This window comes from Sminthopsis crassicaudata, chromosome 5 (assembly GCF_048593235.1).
Source record: "Sminthopsis crassicaudata isolate SCR6 chromosome 5, ASM4859323v1, whole genome shotgun sequence".
In the NCBI taxonomy this organism is placed as follows: Eukaryota; Metazoa; Chordata; class Mammalia; order Dasyuromorphia; family Dasyuridae; genus Sminthopsis; species Sminthopsis crassicaudata.
This window is the reverse complement of record NC_133621.1, coordinates 294,753,907-294,774,749: the sequence shown is the minus strand read 5'-3', so window position 1 is coordinate 294,774,749 and position 20,843 is coordinate 294,753,907.

Sequence of the window (20,843 nt, the reverse complement as noted above, 5' to 3'; positions counted from 1 at the left end):
AGAAGATCTATGTTCCATCCTGCCCTTCACGCTTACTAACTAGGTGATGTTAATAAATCTTTTAAACTCTTTGGAGTTTCACTTTCCTCCTTCTGTACAATCTAATACCCAGAGAATGACTTTAGCTAAAAAGACATAGGTTCAGGGGACAGCTGGGCAGTACAATGAATAGAGTACCTGCTCTGAAGTCAGGAGGTCCTGAGTTCAAATTTGATCTCAGACTCAACACTGAGTAGCTATGTAACCCCAATTGTCTCACAAAAAAGAAAAAAAAAAGACATGGGATCATATGTTTTGAATAATTATATATGTATAACCTATATTCAATTGCTTACCATCTCAGGGAAGAGGGAGAGAATGAAGGAAAGAAGGAGCAGGATGTAGAACTCAAATTTTTAAAAAATTAATGTTAAAAATTTATGTTTAATTGGGGAAAATGAAATATTAAAAAAGATCAGGGTTCAAGTTCTTCCTGTGACACATTCTGACTATGTGACTTTGGGCAATAATAGTATGCACATATACCCATTAACTCTTTTTTCTTTTTTTCTTTTGGGGGTTAATTGGGATTAAGTGACTTGCACAGAGTCACACAACTAATAAGTATTGAGTGTTTGAATCTGGATTTGAACTCAAGTCCTCCTGATTCTAGCACTAGTGCTCTATCTGCTGTGCCATCTAGCTGCCCCTATGAACTCTTTAAAGCAAATTCTAGAGCAGGTACCTTGGATGAAAATTTTAAATGGGGAATAACAGTAATTGAAGAAGTTTTCTGACAGGCTCATAAAGTCAAAATGAAATAGTATATGGGCTATATTGTGTAATCTTCAAAGCATCAGAGATGTAGCAGTTATAGTAACATAATAAATCTGATGTTACTACATATATATGTATATATACATACATATATACATATACATATATATACATATATGTGTATATATATGTATGTATGTGTATATATATATATATATATATATATATATATATATATATATATATATATATATATATATATATATATATAAAACCTTATATTTTAACTCTCTTGTTTTTCCACCTGGGATGTGAATTTCTTTGCAAGCAGAAATTGTTTCATTTTCTGTCCCTGACAAAAACAAAACAAAACAAAAAAAAAACAGAATGTCTTAGACAAAGTAACAACCTTGCATGAAAGGAAGAAAACAAGGGAGACGGGGGAGAGAGGAAAGAAGAAATAAACAAAAAACAGAGGGAGGGAGAGAGATAATAATTGCTTATTGAATTGGGTACAAAATTAACCAATAACCTATTGAATTGAATAAGAATCAGACCAGAATTAACTTCCAGCTAATATTAAAAATAAATAGGGATAATTTTCCTTGTTTTATAAAAGACAGCACCAATATTTTACCTGTAAAGAGATAGTGAATGTTAGGAGAAGTACATATTCTTATAGAAGAAACAGTATCACCAATGGACCGTGCTTTTGATTTAGGCTTTTGAGAAAGGTATGAACCCTATTAAAATGGGTTTTTCTCTGGTATTTTCTTCAATGAAGCTGAAAGCACAAGTTTCTGAAGATTATGAAATCCATGAAAGCAGCTGGGGGGGGAATGATGGGGCAAGTTCCTTAAAAACTCTCCTTATAGCATAGAGGATCATGGAGTCAATCTCCAAAGTTTGTCTTCCCTTCTCTTCGATCAGAGGAAGAGAGGGATTCTGGGAGCAGAAGGTACTAAGGATGTGAGAGTTTGAGTTGTTTTCATCTTGCTTTGCAAGGCCTTCTGCTCATTTACAAAACATTATTTAACCATTCTAGATACTTGATAAAAATTCTTTACAATTTTCAGGTTTATAATGTGTGGTGATAATAATATAATTAAGGTAACATAAACTGATTTGGAGCATCACATTAAAGATAGAGTCAATAGAGTCAAACTCAAATAGAGAAAAACAATCTCATCCATACATAAGGATTCCTTTAAACTGCATATTGACAGTTTAAAAATGTATTTTTATCTATCTTTCATTGTATTTTTATTCATCATGTTAAATGTTTCCCAATTTTATTTTAATCTGGTTCAGGCAGCACTTGGGAATGTTGTGGGTGAATATGCATGTGTATTTGATCCCTATATTGATGTAGAGGAAGCTTTTAAATAGCCTAGGAGAAAAAAAAAAAAGGCCTAGACTGTCTCTATGAAATAGCTATTTGTAAAGTGATTCAAGGCCAATTCCAATAGACTTGTGATTGAAAGTGCCACCCACATCCAGAAAAAGAACTATGAGACTGAACATGTATCAAAGAATAGTACTTTCACCTCCTTGTTACTGTTTATTTGCTTGCTTAGTTTTTTTCTCTTGTTTTTTCCCCTTTTGTTCTGATTTTTCTTTTGCAGTATGATGAATATGAAAATATGATCAGAAAAATTGCACATGTTTAACCTATATCAGGTTGCTTGCTGTTTTGGGGAGAGGGGAAAGGAGAAAGGGAGAAAAACTTGAAACACAAAGTTTAGCAAAGGGTAATGTAGAAAACTATTTTTGCATACATTTGGAAAAATAAAATATTATTAACAGAAAAACAGCTATTCCCAAGGGAACTTTCTCAGATCTCAGATCTCAGATTTTATTTTCTCAGTTTGGTATCTTAGTTCTCTCCAGAGGTAAATCATATTAATTACAGGAAGTAGTTAAGGTAAAATTTTTTGCAAACATTCTTTGGCCCACTGATTTTGGTCTATGATCTAGCAAAGATGTCTCATCATTTTATCTTTGGGGAAGAAATGTCACTAGCTCTGGGCAGTGTAAGAGCTTTGTGATGAGAACATCAAGTGCAAACTGAGGTGTGCTAGTAAATGTTTAAGGATCAGCTCTCTGAGAAACAAATGTTCATAGAAGACACTTTTAAGTTTAATTTGCATTATTAACATTTTATCACTTTCTTAAATCTAGACAATCAGCAAATCACTAGAAGCAAAACCAGAGTAAAAATAAACACTCGTTAAGCATCTATTGTGTACCAGACACTGTATCTGAACTGAGGAGGCAAAGAAAAGCATGTGACAGTCTCTATCCTCTAGAAGGTTATAATCTAACAGGAGAAGACAGCTCCTAAGAAGCAGCTATAAAGCAGAGGAGGAGGATGGCAAGGGGAGGCAGATGGAAGGGGAAAGACACAATGAAGTACTACAGCTGGAGAAAGAGATGATCTGAGGAGGTGAGAATTTCAGATTTGATTTCACCCTGCAGAATGATGACTTTCTAGAGATCATGAAATCCATGAAAACAGCTGGGTGGGAAATGATAAGAAAAATTCTCTAAAAACCCTCCTTACTAGTGGAGAATCATGAAAGAAATTTCTAAAGTCTTGTCTTCCACTCTCTTCAATCAGAGGGAGAGAAGGATCCTGGGGGAGTGAGGCGTGAGTCAAAGGTACCAAGAATGTGAGAGTTTCAGAGTTGATTTCATCTTGCCTTGCAAGGGCTTCTGCTCATTCACTGAACATGATTTAACCACCCTAGATACTTGATAAAAATTCTTTACAATTTTCAGGTTTATAATTTGTGAACAATCATGGTGATAATAACATAATTAATGTGATTTATGAGCTGATTTGGGGAAGCAAAATTTCTCAAAACTTGATATTGTTGTTAATATTAACACTCATTCTTTTTCATGCTTTAATCAAGATCAATATTCTGTCTTTATAAGTTACCTCAGAAAACTCATTTCACACAGATAAGATGCTGTGAATAGTTACTAAATTTGTGCTGCTTTCTTTGACATCTTGGGGTATTTTTTATTCATCCGTGGACAAAACATAATAAGATATTTTTTAATCTCGGAATTTACATGCTTCATGTCCAAATGCAGCACGCATCGAAACAATTCAACTCATGTGCATCATGAGCTTACAGTGAAGGATGGTTCTGGTGACAGATCTTGTTGATATCACAAATATGCACACAAACAAAACAACAATACACACATACAACCCTATTTACAATTGGCTTCATTTGTGCAGACTCTCTTACCACTGGGTTCCATTAATGATGAGCTGGAGCAAATGCACCATGTAAATTTTTCTTTGTTCTAATTTTATGTGAATTTTTTTTCAGTGAAAAAAAAATCATGTTTATACTCAAAAATGTTTGGTTTTTGCCTTTTCTTTGCTCTACCTGATATTCCCAAGGGGATGTGAACCCATAGCATTTAAAACTGCTCTAAAATGGTAAATTGTATAATTGTTGCTGATCTGCATGAAGGGAGGGAGACATGTAATTGAGAATTCCCTGTATATAGCCAAATCAAAGATCAGTCACCTTTAAAAAAAAAAAAAAGCAAAATAAATATATAAAGATAAGGACTGTACCTGGGTTTTCATTTTTTAGAGAACTTTCAAGTAAGGAAACTTTTTCAATGCAAGTTGACAACTTCTTGGCAAGATATAGTCTTCGATGATTTCTTTAGATTGAGAGTTTGTAACTTGTCCAGGGTCAGGGAGCTAGTATTTGTCAGAGAAGAGACTTCTCTCCTAGGTCTTCCAGTTGAGACCAGTTCTCTATTAGCTATACTATCTCACCATCATATAGAGGACAATATAAATGTATTTTTTGTTTTGTTTTATTATTTCTCTGGGAAATAAATGAAAAAAAAGTTTGGAAATGGAGGCTTATATTTCCCAAGACCCATTTGGAATGTTGATTTAGCAGCATAGTGACAAATATCAAACCTTCACCCTAAAAAGCTGGTAGATAACATTGTTTCCTGACAAGTTTTTATAGCCTTGACCCATTTCTTGTCACCTCCCTGTCATGTCCAGTAAGTGTTCTATCAGCAGCCAGCTCTTTGCCAGGAAGTGAGTTGGTTTTATTTCAAATTCAACAAAAAAAAATGTTTATAAAAGTCAGAGCCTGGGAAGTAGAGATAGGCCATGTCAACATGGCAATACTCAGGATGGAAACTTTTAGACCTATTGTCACTTGGAGATATCTATGAGAGTTGGGAAGCCTACTTGTCAAGGACATAGTTATACAGGTTAATTTTGAACTGGATTGCTTCTACCTCAGAGACTGTTATAATAGGAAGGTACCTTAGACCTTATCTCACTCAACTCCTTTGGTAACAGAAAAGGAAACTGATCCTCAGAGAAGTACAATGACATCCTTCTGTCCCACAATTGAGTAATGATTGACCTGAGACTAGAATCCAGCTCTTGGGTCCAGTTATTTGGACATGGACCCATCTAGTATGCTGTATTAGCTTCCTAGCTCTGGGATTCTAGGACACTTTATCATGAGGAGTTGACTCCCTACTGCTAGATGATCTATATAGACAGAAATATGCCTCTTTTTCCTCCATCTGAAAAACCATGCTATTAATGTGATACATGTCCATTCAAATATCTGAAAGATCTAGAAGAGTCTTGGAAGACCATTTCACCCATCATTCCTTTTTTTTATAAGGAAATTGGGGCAAGAAGATGTGAAACCATTTGTGTAAGGTCACACAATACTTAACTTCAGAAATGTTTAGTATTTGAACTCAGATCTTTTAATGCCTTCCTCCTAGCTAGAATACTGTATTTGGATTCGAAGGAAAGATCTTCTCTCCTGCTGGATTCCCAGGAGACAAGGATTCTTTTCTCAGGTCCTACTTCTTTGACTCTGTCTCCATGTTACTCAAAATTTTTTTTTCAATGGCTCTCTATTAGAGCCCATGAGGTATAGTAGAGTATAGGATGTATTTGGAGCCTGGGGACCTGGGTTCCAATGTTTGCTCTTATTTTTAGTTATGCCCAAAGAACTACAAAATCACAAATACCCTTTGACTAAGCAATTCTAGGTCTGTACACCAAAGAGATAAAGAAAAAGGGAAAGAACTTACATGTACAAAAATATTTACAACAGCTCTTTCAGCGGTAGCAAAGAACTGGAAATTGAGGGAATATCCATCAAGTGGGGAGTGGCTGAACAAATTGTTATGCATATGTGAGAGCATCCTGCTCATCATTTTTTATAGCACAATATTATTCTGTAGCAATTACATAAATGTACATACAAACTACTAGTATTGGAAGGACCAAGCATTCAATCTCTTCATTTGGGCCAAGTAAGAGATAAAGATAGATCTAAGCTAAAACACTGTACAAAAGAGTCTGGCACATTTGGAATCTTGCAGCGGCCCTCAAATAGTCTCTATTAGAGCCCGGGAGGTATAGTAGAGTGTAGGATGTATTTGGAGCCTGGGGACCTGGGTTCCAATGTTTGCTCTTATTTTTAGTTATGCCCAAAGAACTACAAAATCACAAATACCCTTTGACGAAGCAATTCTAGGTCTGTACACCAAAGAGATAAAGAAAAGCATTTACCTTTGACACCAATTCTGTTCCTGTCCTTGTCATTGTAGGGTAATATTATGGTTTCTAGAGGCTGTGATCCAACAATGATGGTATTCAGGGGTACACAAAAGAGCACTTGGTAAAGTCTTTTAGAGGTCTGGCTTACTTTGGAAGAAACATCAGCTATTCCATAAACCACTTCAGAGATTCTTGACTTTTGGCACTGGCATTTTCATCTGTAACTCAGTGATTCAGTTCAGCAAACATTTACTAAACATCTACTGTACAGATCCAGTAACATCTATGTTTCTTGAAGACATTTCTATTTTTGTTTTCCATAGAAGTTAGCACAGCTCCTGGTACATAATAAGTGCCTAATAAATGGAAGTGATGGATTGGTTTGATTGATTGACTGACTCAGGGAGAAAAGCAAGATGACTATCAATCCCAAAATGGAAATCTAAAATCTCGGCAGAGTTTTAGTTTACTCCCAAATCATGGAGTGATAGATTGTCCTGGGGTCTGGAAAGTGAGGAGACATGGCTCTTCCTCATCCAACAGCTAGCTTTGTGATCTTGGTCAGGTCACTCCCCTTCATTCTTGCTCTGTTTCCACAATAGTAACAATAAAACTGAACAAAATAATCTCATCTCTCCTAACTGAGATCCTGTTCGATCCAAGAGGATGCTTTTGAAATTATAATTGCATTTGGTATATTGTTCCTAAGATTCAGAGTTGTTTCTTATCTCCTTCTTTTACTTACTTGGGACTGCTACAGTTGGAAAAAAACATGACATATTGATTCAATAACACCGAGGGTAGTGTCCAACAGAGAGGTGATATTTGTGAAATGTTGTTGACTGATGGATAGAACAAACATTGTGTAGGCGGGTAGGACATTCTGATGAAATCTTCAGTGTAAATTTCCCATGTAGTCTTCTGTTCTGAAGCTGTCACTTGTCAATGTGATCAAGAGGCAGTGAGATGCCATTGAAGAGTGCTGAATTGTAAATGAATGCTTTAAATCCTGATTAAATTACAAATGGAACCCCAGTAAATTACTTAACCTCTTTGGGTCTCAGTTTACTTCTCTCTAAAAGGAAGAGAAAGTACTAAACAGCACTAAACCTATGCTCATCTTTGTTCTCTCGTTTCATTGTGTTCAATATGCTAATATAATAAGTAATTATCCCACTTTAGTTACAGATACAAGCTGGATAAATCAGACTCTTTCAAACAGGGTGGGCATGAAGTTAGGTAATATGTATTAAACACAATGACAGTAACTGGTGGTTATCAGTGAGTGTAGTCCCTAACTTGAAAGGACTTCAAATAGGTTTTTTCCTAATCCTCTGACTGCTACTTCCATCTCTCCAAAATATCCATATATCTATTTTTATTTGCCTACAAATCTGTGTTTGTTGTCTCCCTCGGGTAGACTATAAACACCTTGAGGGCAGGAACTCTTTTTAAAAAAATAAAATTTAACTTACATGTAAAAAAATTAATATTTTAAAAATTTTGAGTTTCAAATTCTCTTCTTCCCTCCTTCCCTTCCATCCTCTTTGGTAAGACAAGAAATTTGATTTATTTTGTGCACTTAGGTAAAGCATTTCCATATTAGTCATTTTGTGAAAGAAAACAGTCCAAAAAATAGTAGAGTTTTTTAAAAGCATTCTTTGATCTGCATTCAGATTCCAAATAGTCCTTTCTCTGGAAATGGTTACCAATTTTCATCATGTCTTTTGGAATTGTCTTTGGATCATTGCATTGCTGAGAATATCTAAGTCTTTCACAGTTGATCATCAAATAATGTTGCTATTTTTGTGTACAATGTCCTGATTCTGTTCATTTCACTTTGCATCAGTTCATATAAGTCTTTCCAGGAGCTTTTTGTTTGTTTTTTGAAAGCGACCTCTTCATCATTTTTTATTGCACAATAGTATTCCATCATAGCAGGAAAACTATTTTTCATGTTTAGCATTTCTCATCCCTATCACCTAATTTCATTTGTCCGGGCATCTGAAGTACTTAATGAATATTTTTGTTTGGTTTGATTACTATTTTTACTTAAATTCCCCAAAGTCCCCAGGGGACAGGACCCCTTGTTTCTTAGTCCAGTTTTAATAAATTACTCAATAGGACTTAATTGGATTTGGAATAGAGTGAAAGGGAATAGTTTTCTGTTTTACCTTTTAATTGTTTATGATTAAGCCAAACACACACCACACACACACACAACACCACACACACACCACACACAACAACACACACACACACACCCCACACCCCTACACATATAACACAATCCCTGGTCCATCATCAGGAATAAAAATTTTTTATATCCTTTGGCTTGTAATAAACCAAAAACTTCACTGTGAAATGATCTCTTTCCTTGTACATCCAATTCTTTTGCTTCTGATATTCACATTTTATTTGTCAAAAGAGACATGAAAAGGGCATCTTGTGTAAAACAGAAATAGTATCTAGAAGAAAAAAAACACAGACTGTGCTAAGAGAACTTGAGGGGAAAAATCAGACTGTTAGATTTTTATGAGGATCAGAGAAAAGATAGCTCTTCAAAGGAAAAGGTATTGACTAATGGTAAAGATGCATTTCTCAACAGATATTTTGAATATGACTATTTTCAGGACTTTGAAGATTATTGATAAGAAATTCTGAATCAAAGAACTATGGTGGGACCACAGACCTATGATATGTAGATAATTTGCAGCATATAAAATAATTTAATCATAACATCATTTCTTAAAATCATATCTAACAAAAATATGGATTTGGGACTTTAAACCCAACCTTTAGATTAGAGATGCATCTCTGCTCATCAGGATGTCCTGATTTGAGGGATTAGAAGACAGATCAAAATACCATCTGTGAATGAAGAAGCCAAAGATCAGGAGGGAGATATGAGAAGCTGGTGAAAGAAGCTGCTTATAATCAGTCAATAAATATTTATTAAATGCTTACTGTATGTGAGGCACTAAGGATATAATGAAAGGCAAAGGACTCTCCTTATCCTCAAAGAGCATACATTCCATTGGGAGAGAAAACATGCAAAATCTGAGTACACATATATTAAAGATATATGCAACATACTTGTGCAGTTATTTTTCAGTTTTGCTCAACTCTTTGTGATCCTATTTGGGGTTTTCTCGGTGCAAGTATTGAAGTGAGTTGCCATTTTCTTCTCCGATTCATTTTCCAGATGAGAAAACTGAGGCAAATAATCTTAAGTGACTTGTTCAGGTTCACACAGCTAGTAAGTATGTGAAACCAGATTTGAATTCTTGTAAAGGAGTCTTTTTTACTCCAGGTCCAGTGCTCTATCCATTGTATCACCTACATGTTCCTATGCAATATGCATCAAGGTAATTTCAAGATTTGAGCTGAATCTGGTAGGAAACCAGTAGAGTAGTCCCAGTCAGTATAAAAGTCCAGCAACAAGAAATAAGAGTATCACATTTGAGGAACTACAAGAACACCAGTATCAAAACGTATAAGTCAAGACATCGGAATCTTATGGAGCTATCTTTGTGACATAACCCTATGGAGATGGAAAAACCATAAGAAGGAAGAAGTTGATAAATGGTGAATCTTGGTGACTAAGAGCTGTTGATGAGGGAGTTGATTGAGTAGAAGAAAGGCAATTGGTGAAAGACTGTGGAATTGGATGAAATACTCCACTGTGGGACAAAATCTGGCAATAGAAGGCTGCCTTGCCCTCTTACACCATCTTTAGCTTGAGAAAGAAAATCTCACAGTCTTGTCTTCTTTACATGAACTGTTGCTGAGTGAAATGAGCAGATGCAGGAGATCATTATACATGGCAAAAGCAAGATGATCAATTCTGATGGGTGTGGCTCTCTTCAATAATTAGATGATTCAAACCAGTTCCAATTGTTCAGTGATGAAGAGAGCCATCTGCACCCAGAGAGAGGACTATGGGAACTGAGTGTGGTTCACAATATAGCATTTTCACTCTTCTTGTTCTTGTTTGCTTGCATTTTGTTTTGCTTCTCTCTTTTTTTATTGTCTTGATTTGATTTTTCTTGAGTGGAACTGAGTGTGGTTCACAACATAGCATTTTCACTCTTCTTGTTCTTGTTTGCTTGCATTTTGTTTTGCTTCTCCCTTTTTTTATTGTTTTGATTTGATTTTTCTAGTGCGGTACGATAATTGTATAAATATGTATGCATATATTGGACTTAACATATCTTTCTACCATGATTAACATATTTTGGACTACTTGCCATCTAAGGGAGGGTGTAGGGGAAGGGGAGGAAATTGGAACACAAGGTTTTGCAAAGACTAATGTTGAAGAATTGTCCACGCATATGTTTTGAAAAATAAAAAGCTTTAATAAAAAAAATCTTGTTTTCATTGCACTATGCCTCTCACTATGACTCAAACAAGGAAATGCCTTTCTCCCTCCAAAACCTACAGAAAGCAAGCTTTGAATAGCTTGACAGATCTCAATATCAAATGAAATGATTTCTCACTGTAAGATTGCCACACTGCCAAGGTATCATACTTGCTCCAAACTCAAACCTGCTGTTATCCTCAAAGAGCTTACCACTATTTCAGTAGCCCAAGATGATCAGAAAAATTGTATCATCCATTAACATAATAGAAAGAGTCAGAAGAGGAGCAAGCCTACACAATGGGTGATGAGTATTGTAGACTATTCCTATTAATAAATATTTCCTAAATATTTAGTTTTGGCAAAAACAATGAAAGAATTTCTGTTCTCAAGGAATAGGTTCCTCTAAGGGAACCAATATGTACATTATCTGTGTGTGTATATGTATTATATATATGTATATATAGTATGTGTGTATACACAATCTATAGGTGAACATGGAAACACACGTGTATATATGTGTGTGCATATATATGGGTATGTGTGTAACTATATATGTGTGTATATATATATATGTATATATGTGTATATATATATATATATATATATATATATATATATATATATATATATATATGTAAGCATAATATTGTCATTGGTTGTTCTTTTTGCCTGTAATTCTCTCCCTCTTCCTTATCTCTAGCTGCAAACTTCCTGGGTTCCTTCAGCTAAAATTGCACCAAGAAGTTTCTTGATCCCTCTTTTTTTTTTTTTTTTTTGAAAGTGAGAATTCTTCAGTCTGTATTCAGACACAATCAGTTCCTTCTTTGGTTATGGATAGGTTTTTTTCATCTTAAGTCCTTCAGAGAAATCATGGAAGATTGCACTACTGAAGATAACAAAGTCATAGTTTGGTAACTTGACATGACTCATTCATATCTTCTAGAATATTAGGTGGAAAAGGTGATTCTTTGCCTTAATTGCTACCTAGCCTTAGTCACTGAATGGGTGTGGCCTCAGTCAAACTGAGAGATGTTGAAGACCTTAGCTTTAAAAATTCTCCCATTGTATCCAAGGTCACCTTCAGTTGTCCTGATCTATATCTGGCCACTGGACCCACTTGGCTCTGGAAAGGAAAGTGAGGCAGATGACCTTGCCCAGCCCTCTATCATGTAAATCTAATTTACTTGCATATCATGGTATCACCTTCCTGATGTCATGAGCCTCTCTGAGAACAAAGGACAAACAACAAGAAGAAGGGATGGAGTTGCAGGGTGTTATAGCAGAAAGAACACTGGGCCTAGAGTCTGGAATTCTGACCCTAACAATTACTACCTTAGTGATTATGGCAGTGTGGTTGGACAAAAAGTTCACTGAAAATAAATTCACAGGACTTGAATTCAAATCCAATCTCTACTTCTTATACCCTTTATGATTTGGGGCAGATTTCTTCTCTGGTCCTCTGTTTCCTCATCTGGAAAATGACACTAACATCTTATCATCTCTATGATCCTATGATCTCTCTGAGCCTCAATATTCTCATCTTTTAAATAATAATACTATTTTTCTCTTTCCTTTTAATTCTTTGTTCTAATCTAAAGGATAGCTTTCTGGGAATGGGAGATAAAAGAGTATATTAGGAATTAAAGATGATTTTTTTAAAAAGGAGATATCAATAATTTTTAAAAAAATAAAACTAATATCAATACTGAAAGACTTTCTTTCATAGTTATTTTGAGGAAAGTGTTTTCTTAACCTTATAAAGCTATTAAAATATTTAAAAATAAAAATCTATAATGCTATTTAAAATAAAACTATAACTAATGTATATTAATATACATGCCCTACTTTCTTTCATCGTTATTGTGAGGAAAATGTTTTGTTAACCTTATAATGCTACTTAAAAAATGATCAGGATGTTCTCTCTGTCAGATGTTCCTGTTCTCAGATGACAGTGTTGACCAGTACACATAATCCATATAATGAGGGAACAGCAGAGAAAGATTCTTGTGTGAATCAGATGGTTTTCTGTGCTTTCTCTCATTTTTCATTCCCAGTAAACAAATAACTTCAATTTGATTCAAATCAGCAAATATTTTACTAAGCATCCACTATTCATGAAATAGTAGGTATACAAAAATTGAAAATCATTGGGGATTTCTTTCAGATATGAATTAGATTAGACCTAAGTTTCTTAAACTATGGGGTGTGATCCCATATGAAGCCATACAACTGAATGTGGAAATTATGAAATTATGATTTATTACCAGCAAATGTTTGATTTGTATACTTATTTTATATACATATATACTTGGAGTTGTATAAAAATTTCTCAGGGGAAAAGGGACCATGAGTAGAAAAAGGTTAAGAAGCCTTGACTAGACCAGACATTAAGAACCTTATTTTTATCTAATGGACCCCTTTGTCAGTCTAGTAAAGCCTATTCATTTCTCAAAATAATATCTTTAAATAATTGAAGAATACCGTGGCTTCCTTTTAGACATCAATCTAAAAATATGAATTATTTCTCATCCAAGTACATGGATACCCTGAAATCTAACTACAGACCCTACACCCTAGATTAAAAATTCCTAAACCGGGTGAATACCAACGTCCCTCACAATATTCAAATTCTGTGATTACTTAATCTTCCAACTTTTATTTATTTATATCTTTATTTTATTTTGTTTATACCTTTGCTTTCTCCAACCTCATTCTCTACCTGATGAATGTGCTACTTTGGGACTTCTCTAACTTCTCCACTGTGCCCCAGGAACCTCAACATTGGGAAACCCCATCATCCTGGCAAATTGAATCAGCCTTGGTACTTATATCTCATCACTACTTCTCCGCCTTGGATTCGAGGGCAGGACATGAATTCCAAAATCTCCGTTAAGGAAAGGACTCTCCTCATTTCCCATCATTCTGCACTACATTGAAATTGCTTTGATTTCTTCACCATGATCTGGAGCCAGATACCTCCTTTTTTCACTTTCCTTCTGTGATTTGTCTTCTCAGTTAGATTGTCAGCTCTGTGAGAGTTTTCTTTTTCATATTTGTATCTCCAGAGCTTAGCATAATATCTATCATATAGGACCTTTAACAAATGTTTATTGACTATTGACCACATTTATTTTCCATCGTCCCCTTCTTCCATGGGAAAATTTCAGATGTAGTCAGGAAAGGCATCACAAAAAAGTAAATAAACTAAGCCTTGGAGGAAAAGAAAGGATATGAGGAGGGAGTGGATTCTATAACACCAGAGATAATCTTTGAAAAGGCACTGGCTGAGAGGTGATTCAGATCAGTTCCTATGATCTTGTGATGAAGAGAGCCATCTGCACCTAAAGAAGGGACTGTGGGGAATGAGTGTGGATCACAACATAGTATTTTCACTTTTTTATTGTTGTTTGCTTGCATTTTGTTTCTCATTGTTTTCTTTTTGATCTGATTTTTCTTGTACAGCATAACTGTAGAAATATAAATAGAAGAATTGTACATGTTAATCACTTGCAGACTGGGGGAGGAGGTGGAGGAAGGGGGGAAATTTGGAACACAAAGTTTTGCAAGGATGAATCTTGAAAATTATGCATATGTTTTGAAAATAAAAATCTTTAATTAAAAAAAAGAAAGAAAAGGCACTAAGACAGAAGGTAGCAAGATGAAAACAAATAACAGTTTCTCTACATTTCCTTTCTCTTTGTGAATGACCTGTGAGACTGGGGTGAAAAACTATCAATAGAGGAAATTTGGAAGTCAGACTTACAGTTTCAAGAAGAAAGATGTGTGGATGAAAGCTTCCTGAAGTCAGTAGGGTATATGCACTTTCAGAGAAATCATAGTGGAGGAGAAGTTGTTGGAAGCCTCCCTTCTTAACTCAACCCAAAGGAAATAGGACTTAATATCATTCCTGGAGTCAGCTAGAACCCCATGACTACTGGGCAGGAAGAGAGATGTATCAGTCAAGAACAACCCAGAACTGAAAAAGAATTTTAGGAAGAAATTCATTAAGTCCTCCAGAAGAAGGAAGAGCCTAAATAGCCCCCCCACCTCTATGATTTACACATTATGTAAGATTCAAAGAAACAAAGAAATAACAGCATATTGATCAACATGGAGTAGTTTCCAGATTAGCCATGTAGGTCACCTAGAATGCAAGAATGAAACTCGTATTTCTTTTATCAACCTTCATATTCCCAGAAGGCTTTTTTGGGGTCAGAATAACCTGGGCATCCTCAGATAGATATTAAACAAATCTGGTCTCTAAGCAACAAGCCTGATGTCTCATCCATGCTGAACTAGATTCAGACAATGCAATGAAGTTTTCCCACAGAGAAAATGGTTTTTCATATCTAAATCTAATTTCTTTCCTAATACAGTGACTTTCCTTGATATTCCTGGTTTTGAAGGACAGGATGTGCATGGATTTTGTGGGATGGATTTATTATATCTTTGCTTTCCAACATGCCCTTAGGATAGTGGGGCAGAATTTCAGTTAATCTCATCTGAGATAGAGCATGACGCAGCTTCCAATACCACATCATCTTAGACTCACACTTGCTCAGAAAACTGATCTCTACCCTCTACCATAGGGCAAGTCCCAACTGCTGATATAATGCTTTCACTCATCCATTCAACACTTATTAAGTGCCCACTGTATGTTGGTACTGCAGAAGATATCAATTTTAGTTAAAAATCATTTGAGTCTTCATAAAAGATTTTTAAAATGTGGCCTTAAAGATTAAAAAATGTTTTTAGTCTTCATAAAAGATTTTTTAAAAATATGGTCTTAATAAAATTTTCATTCTAATAGTCTTGTGCCAAAGGACAAAATTTTCCTGGGGAAGGGAAAACACAATCACACATGTTGGTTACTTCCAAACTGACTCACTGCTAGTTAGTATACAGCAGGACTTCTTAAATTTTTCCCACTTGCAATCCCTTTTCATCCAAGAAATTGTTAAATGACCCTGAGTATCCAGGCATATAAAATCAAACATTTACTGATAATAAATTATCATTTCACACCCCCCATCTTAACTTATAAGATTCTATGTAGAGTCTTGAACCATAGTTTAAGAAGCTGGGATATGAGGCACAAAGACATGTCCACTTCAGGGATCTTGGGACTCTCAGACAGTGTACTTGTACCCTTCCTGAATGCCAAGGGTTCACTTGCGTCAGGATTTCATTCTGCCAAAAAATATCAGGTCACGGTCCTCCTAATTATGTCCCAGAACTTGCTAATTTCCATTCTCCCTTTCTTAAGTAATCACTTGGAGACATTTCCACTTACAATGATCTGAATTGTATTGTATCTGGTCCCTGTCTCTTAGCAACATGTTTATAATTATACTTCAGGTAACTTTAATGTTTTCAGGGATGTTGACATAGCCAGTTCTGTAATTATAAGCCCTATTCAAGAAGATAATACACATCTCTCCTGTTTTTAATGCGTGTGTATGGTGACCATGTGGGGCAAATCAGATGAACATTTAAAGTGGAGGAGGAGCTGCTTCTCTTTGACTGAAACCTATGAATTGTTATCCCCTTCTTATTGAAAGTCAGCCATAAGAGAGACATGTTATCACTCAAAGATAAATGTTCTCTCACTTTCACTCCCAGACTCCCTGATTGACCTTGGGTGCTTGTCCATATGATTTATGGGGATTTTTAGGAAGGAAAGGTAAAATGAATGACCCATGGGGGAGTCGCAGCTCCCCAGATTATAGCAGGTGAAACACCGAAAAACTGATCTCACTTTATGACTGTAAAGACATGAGACCTGAACTAGAACCAAGTCTGCCTCAAGTTCAAGCTGACCAGGGGACCACGAGACATCCCATCTTTATTCATAGACTTTGGCTTCTGTATCCTATTCCCATCAGCAGCTACTCCAGAACTTCACTAACCTCTCCCCAAGTCCTCAGGGACTTATTCTATGATCAATTGATCAAATCCCAGATTTCAAGCCATCGAGGACCATAGAAGGCATTAAGCTCATTTCCTCTTCCATTTTTATAGACAAGAAAATCCAATTCAATTCTACAATTTTTCATCACTAGGTATAAGGAGTATGGATACAGAAGCTTCTTACTGAAGTAAACTAATAAAATCTCCCTGGGTCTCAGTTTATTTATCTGTAAAATGAGGGGATTTGGCTCAATAAATTCTGAGGTTCCTTCCAAATCCTAGCTCTAAGATTATATGATCTTTCCAATGAGGAGGCAACTTCATCACTTATAGTAGCGTAGAAGGAGGAGCTGAAATTAAGGGCTCGAAGGTGAAGAGGCTTCTGGGGTTTATCCCAGCTGTATATCTATGACCCTGTATGATAAATACCTTCCCATTTTTAAGAATAATCTTTTCCCAGGTTCCTTATTTTCTTCAATCCACCAGCCCTCATCTTGGACTCTCCTTAGCTCCCAGGGCACATCTTTCTCCTAGTTCTCCTTCTGTTTGATTGTTCCTTTTCAACAACAAACCTTCAATGAACAGCAATTGGTGCTACCAAATCAAAGACCTCCAGGGATTTCACTTCAGTCCCTCTATCACATTCTCATCATCAGTCTCAACAACTAGAACAGAGACTATAGTGGTTTTAATGCTTTATCTCAAGAACTTGTACCTCGGATGTGTACTATGACTTTAGTGATCATCTCACTTCTCCCACTATTCCAGGCTGACCCTCCATTTCAGCTACTACTCCCTGGTGACTGAAGGTGACCCTGGATGGGAAGAAAATAGAACCCTAGTGGGGAGATGGGGGCTAGGGATCTCTGGTTCCCCCAGCTTCTGCACAGCAGCTCTTTTAAAGAATTTTGGGGCCTTTTGACTTCAGTTTCCTTTTTTATTTTGTAAAGCAACCAGAGATGGACAGTTCTAGAGATGCTTTCCCCACCCTTCTGTTTATGTAAAGCTAATCAAATTAAATATCTCATTGCCCCTAGAAGCTGTGTATAGATTTTCTCCTTTATGGTCCAATTTATCCTTCTCTTAACTGTCTGGCCCATCCACTCTTGCTAGGTACTTGCATCTTAAGGACAGAGACTGGACAGAGACTCTTTGTTTTTTATTTGCATCTAGCACTTAGCAGGGTACTTAATAAATTTATTGTGGTTGTTCAACCATATCCAACTCTTTGTGACATCATTTGGAATTTTCTTGGCAAGGATGCTAGAATGGTTTGCCATTTCTTTCTCTAGCTTATTTTCCAAATTAGAAAGCTGAGGCAAACAGGGTGAAGTGACGTGCCTAGAGTAACACAATTAATAAGTTTCTGGGGTCAGATTTGTACTCACAAAATGAGTCTTTTCTGACTGTAGGCCCAGGTATGGTACTTAGCTGTTCTGATTGGTAAATAATGATTAAGAAATGTTTTAATATTTAATTCATTCAAGAAACATGCTTTCTATTGCCATGTGACAAAATGTATACATAAGTAAAATCAAAATTTATATGAAATGATAAGTTAATTTTCATTTAATCTTTTGGTTTGTTATCTGTCTTTTACCTCCCCTCCCTCCCATGTTCAGTTATGAAACTCCATATGGGGTTGTGAACCATTGTTTGCCAACTCTCTTTTTTTAACAAATGAGTAAACTGAGTTCCAAAGTGACCCCATCACTTGCCCAAAGTCACGTAGCATCTATAAATATCAAAGCAGGAATTTAAATGCCGCTTCTGATTTCAAATCTAGTGCATATTTATTACAGCAACCTAACTATGGCATAGAACATCAGGTCCTACCTGTTTAGCTCAGAGATTCTTAACCTTTACTTTCCATCATGTTCCTTTTTGGCAGCCTGCAGAAGTCTATGACCTTCTTTTCAGCTAAATCGTTTTTTAAGTTGTTTTAAAGAGTAAAATACCTAAGATTTAAAAGGAATACAATTGTATTGAAATGCAATTATCAGAATCTTTTTTAAAATAAATTTATAGACCCAGGCTAAGATCCTCTTTCTGGATATCATAGAGAGAGCATATTAGTTCACCCTCCCCAACTTAATTTAAATCAGAACAGGATGTAAGTCCCAATTGGTCACATGATCAAGGTGACTCACCTGCCAATATTCACCAAGTAATTCTTTCATGATTCAAAAGTAACTTGACCATTGAAAAAGGGAATTGGGCATCTTCCCTGGGTCTTACATCCAGTAGAAAATGTAGAATCCAAAAGATCCCTCTCTAGCACTCTGGAAAACTGAAAAGTAAAATGAAAGTAGAAGGAGCATGAAGAAAAGCATGAAGCAGAATAAATAAAATGAAAATGACACGAATTGATTAAACCTTGGGAAGGACTTCAGGACTAACCCTTTAAGGAATCTCTTCCTGATTTCTCTCTCCCATGTTTCTTCTTTGGTTCTTTTGATGCAAATCTATTGAGTGGAAGAGATGCTCAATAACACCTTCCTTCCTTCCCTCACTCCCTTTTCCTCTTAAGACCTTCTTTTCTATTAAATCTGGAGTTAGGAAGCCTTAGGAAGTTTAGTTAGAACTAGTTAGTTAGAATTAAGTTCCTTAATTAAGAAGACCATTAAGGTCTGGTGTCAGGGTAGGCAATCTAATAAATATAGTTTATGTCCATCCTACTTCTAGGAAAGATTGTGTTTCTTAAATCTTTAGAGCTATTAAAGAAAGCCTCTTGGACAATGAGGTGATTTAAGACAGTTCCAATAGACTAGTGATTGAAAGTGCCATCCACATCCAGAGAGAGAACTATGGAAACTGAATATGGATCAAAGCAGAGTATATTCACTTTTGTTGTTGTTGTTTGTATGTTTGTTTCTTTCTTTTTTCCCTTTTGATTTGATTTTTCTTACACAGCATGATAAATATGAAATATGTTGAGAAGAATCACACGTTGAAAATACATAACTTATATTGCATTGCTTCGTATCTTGAGGAGAGGAAAGGGGAGAGGGAGAAAAATTTGGAACACAAGGTTTTGTGAAGGTGAATGTTGAAAATTATCTTTTATTTGAAAAAATAAAATACCATTCCTTTTTTTAAAAGAAAGACCGTCTTATTTGGTGTCAGACTTCTGAGGTTCAAATTTAAATTCCATTCTTATTACTTATGTAATCTTAGACAAGTCCATCCAGCTCTAAGGGCCTCAGTTTCCTCATCTGTAAATTGGAAGTCACTGGTTTAGATAATTATCATTGTTCCTTAGAATTCTAACTTTATCTTCTTTTGAATTATATTTCCGACCTCTTAAAGTCATTTGTTGAATTTATGTCTTTATATTGACCTAGAAATTTCCTCAAAAACATGTATTCTCTCTAATCTTCATCAAATACATTTCTGTATGAAAAAGTTGTCAACATATTCAGAATTCAGCCGGCTAAGTGCTCTTGCTGTAAGGACGACAGGAACTAAAGAGAACACTGGCTCATAACCATTCTGTTTTATATATGCCTTTTGCCTCTGACTTTAGCATTATATCCCAATACATAATACTTTGCCATCTTGCACCTCTCTTCACATTGTAACAACAACAACAACAAACATTCAAACATAAAGTGGGCACAGTGCACACATCTATCATCATATTCAACTCTAACTGTAGACCAAAATACTCATTTAATGAAGACTCACATGGAGCTTATTCTTTATATATAATCTGAATTTAGCTGTCTCTTCCCTTGTTTGCAACTACAGTTTTTTAAACTACCTTAAATTTAGTTTTACTAAACTACCCTAAATTTAATAAAGTTATTAAACTCCTGATTGCCTCAGTTTTCTCAACTATAAAATGACTTAATAATAGTAGCATCTTCCTCCCACTAGTGTTGTCTTTTTCATCATGTCATTTCTTTTTCTTTTTTTTTAATAATAGCTTTTTATTTTGAAAATACATGCAAAGATAGTTTTCAACATTCACCCTTGCAAAACATTGTGGTCCCTATTTTTCTCCCTCCCTCTCCATCTCCCTCCTTCCCTGGACAGGAAATAATCTAATATAGGTTAAACATATTCAGTTCTTATATATATATATTTATATATATATTTCCACAATTAGCATGTTGCAGAAGAAAAATCAGATCAAAAAAGGAAAAGATGAGAAAGAAAAAAAGCAAGCAAACAACAACAACAAAAGTGAAAATACTGTGTTGTGATCCACACTCAGTTCCCACA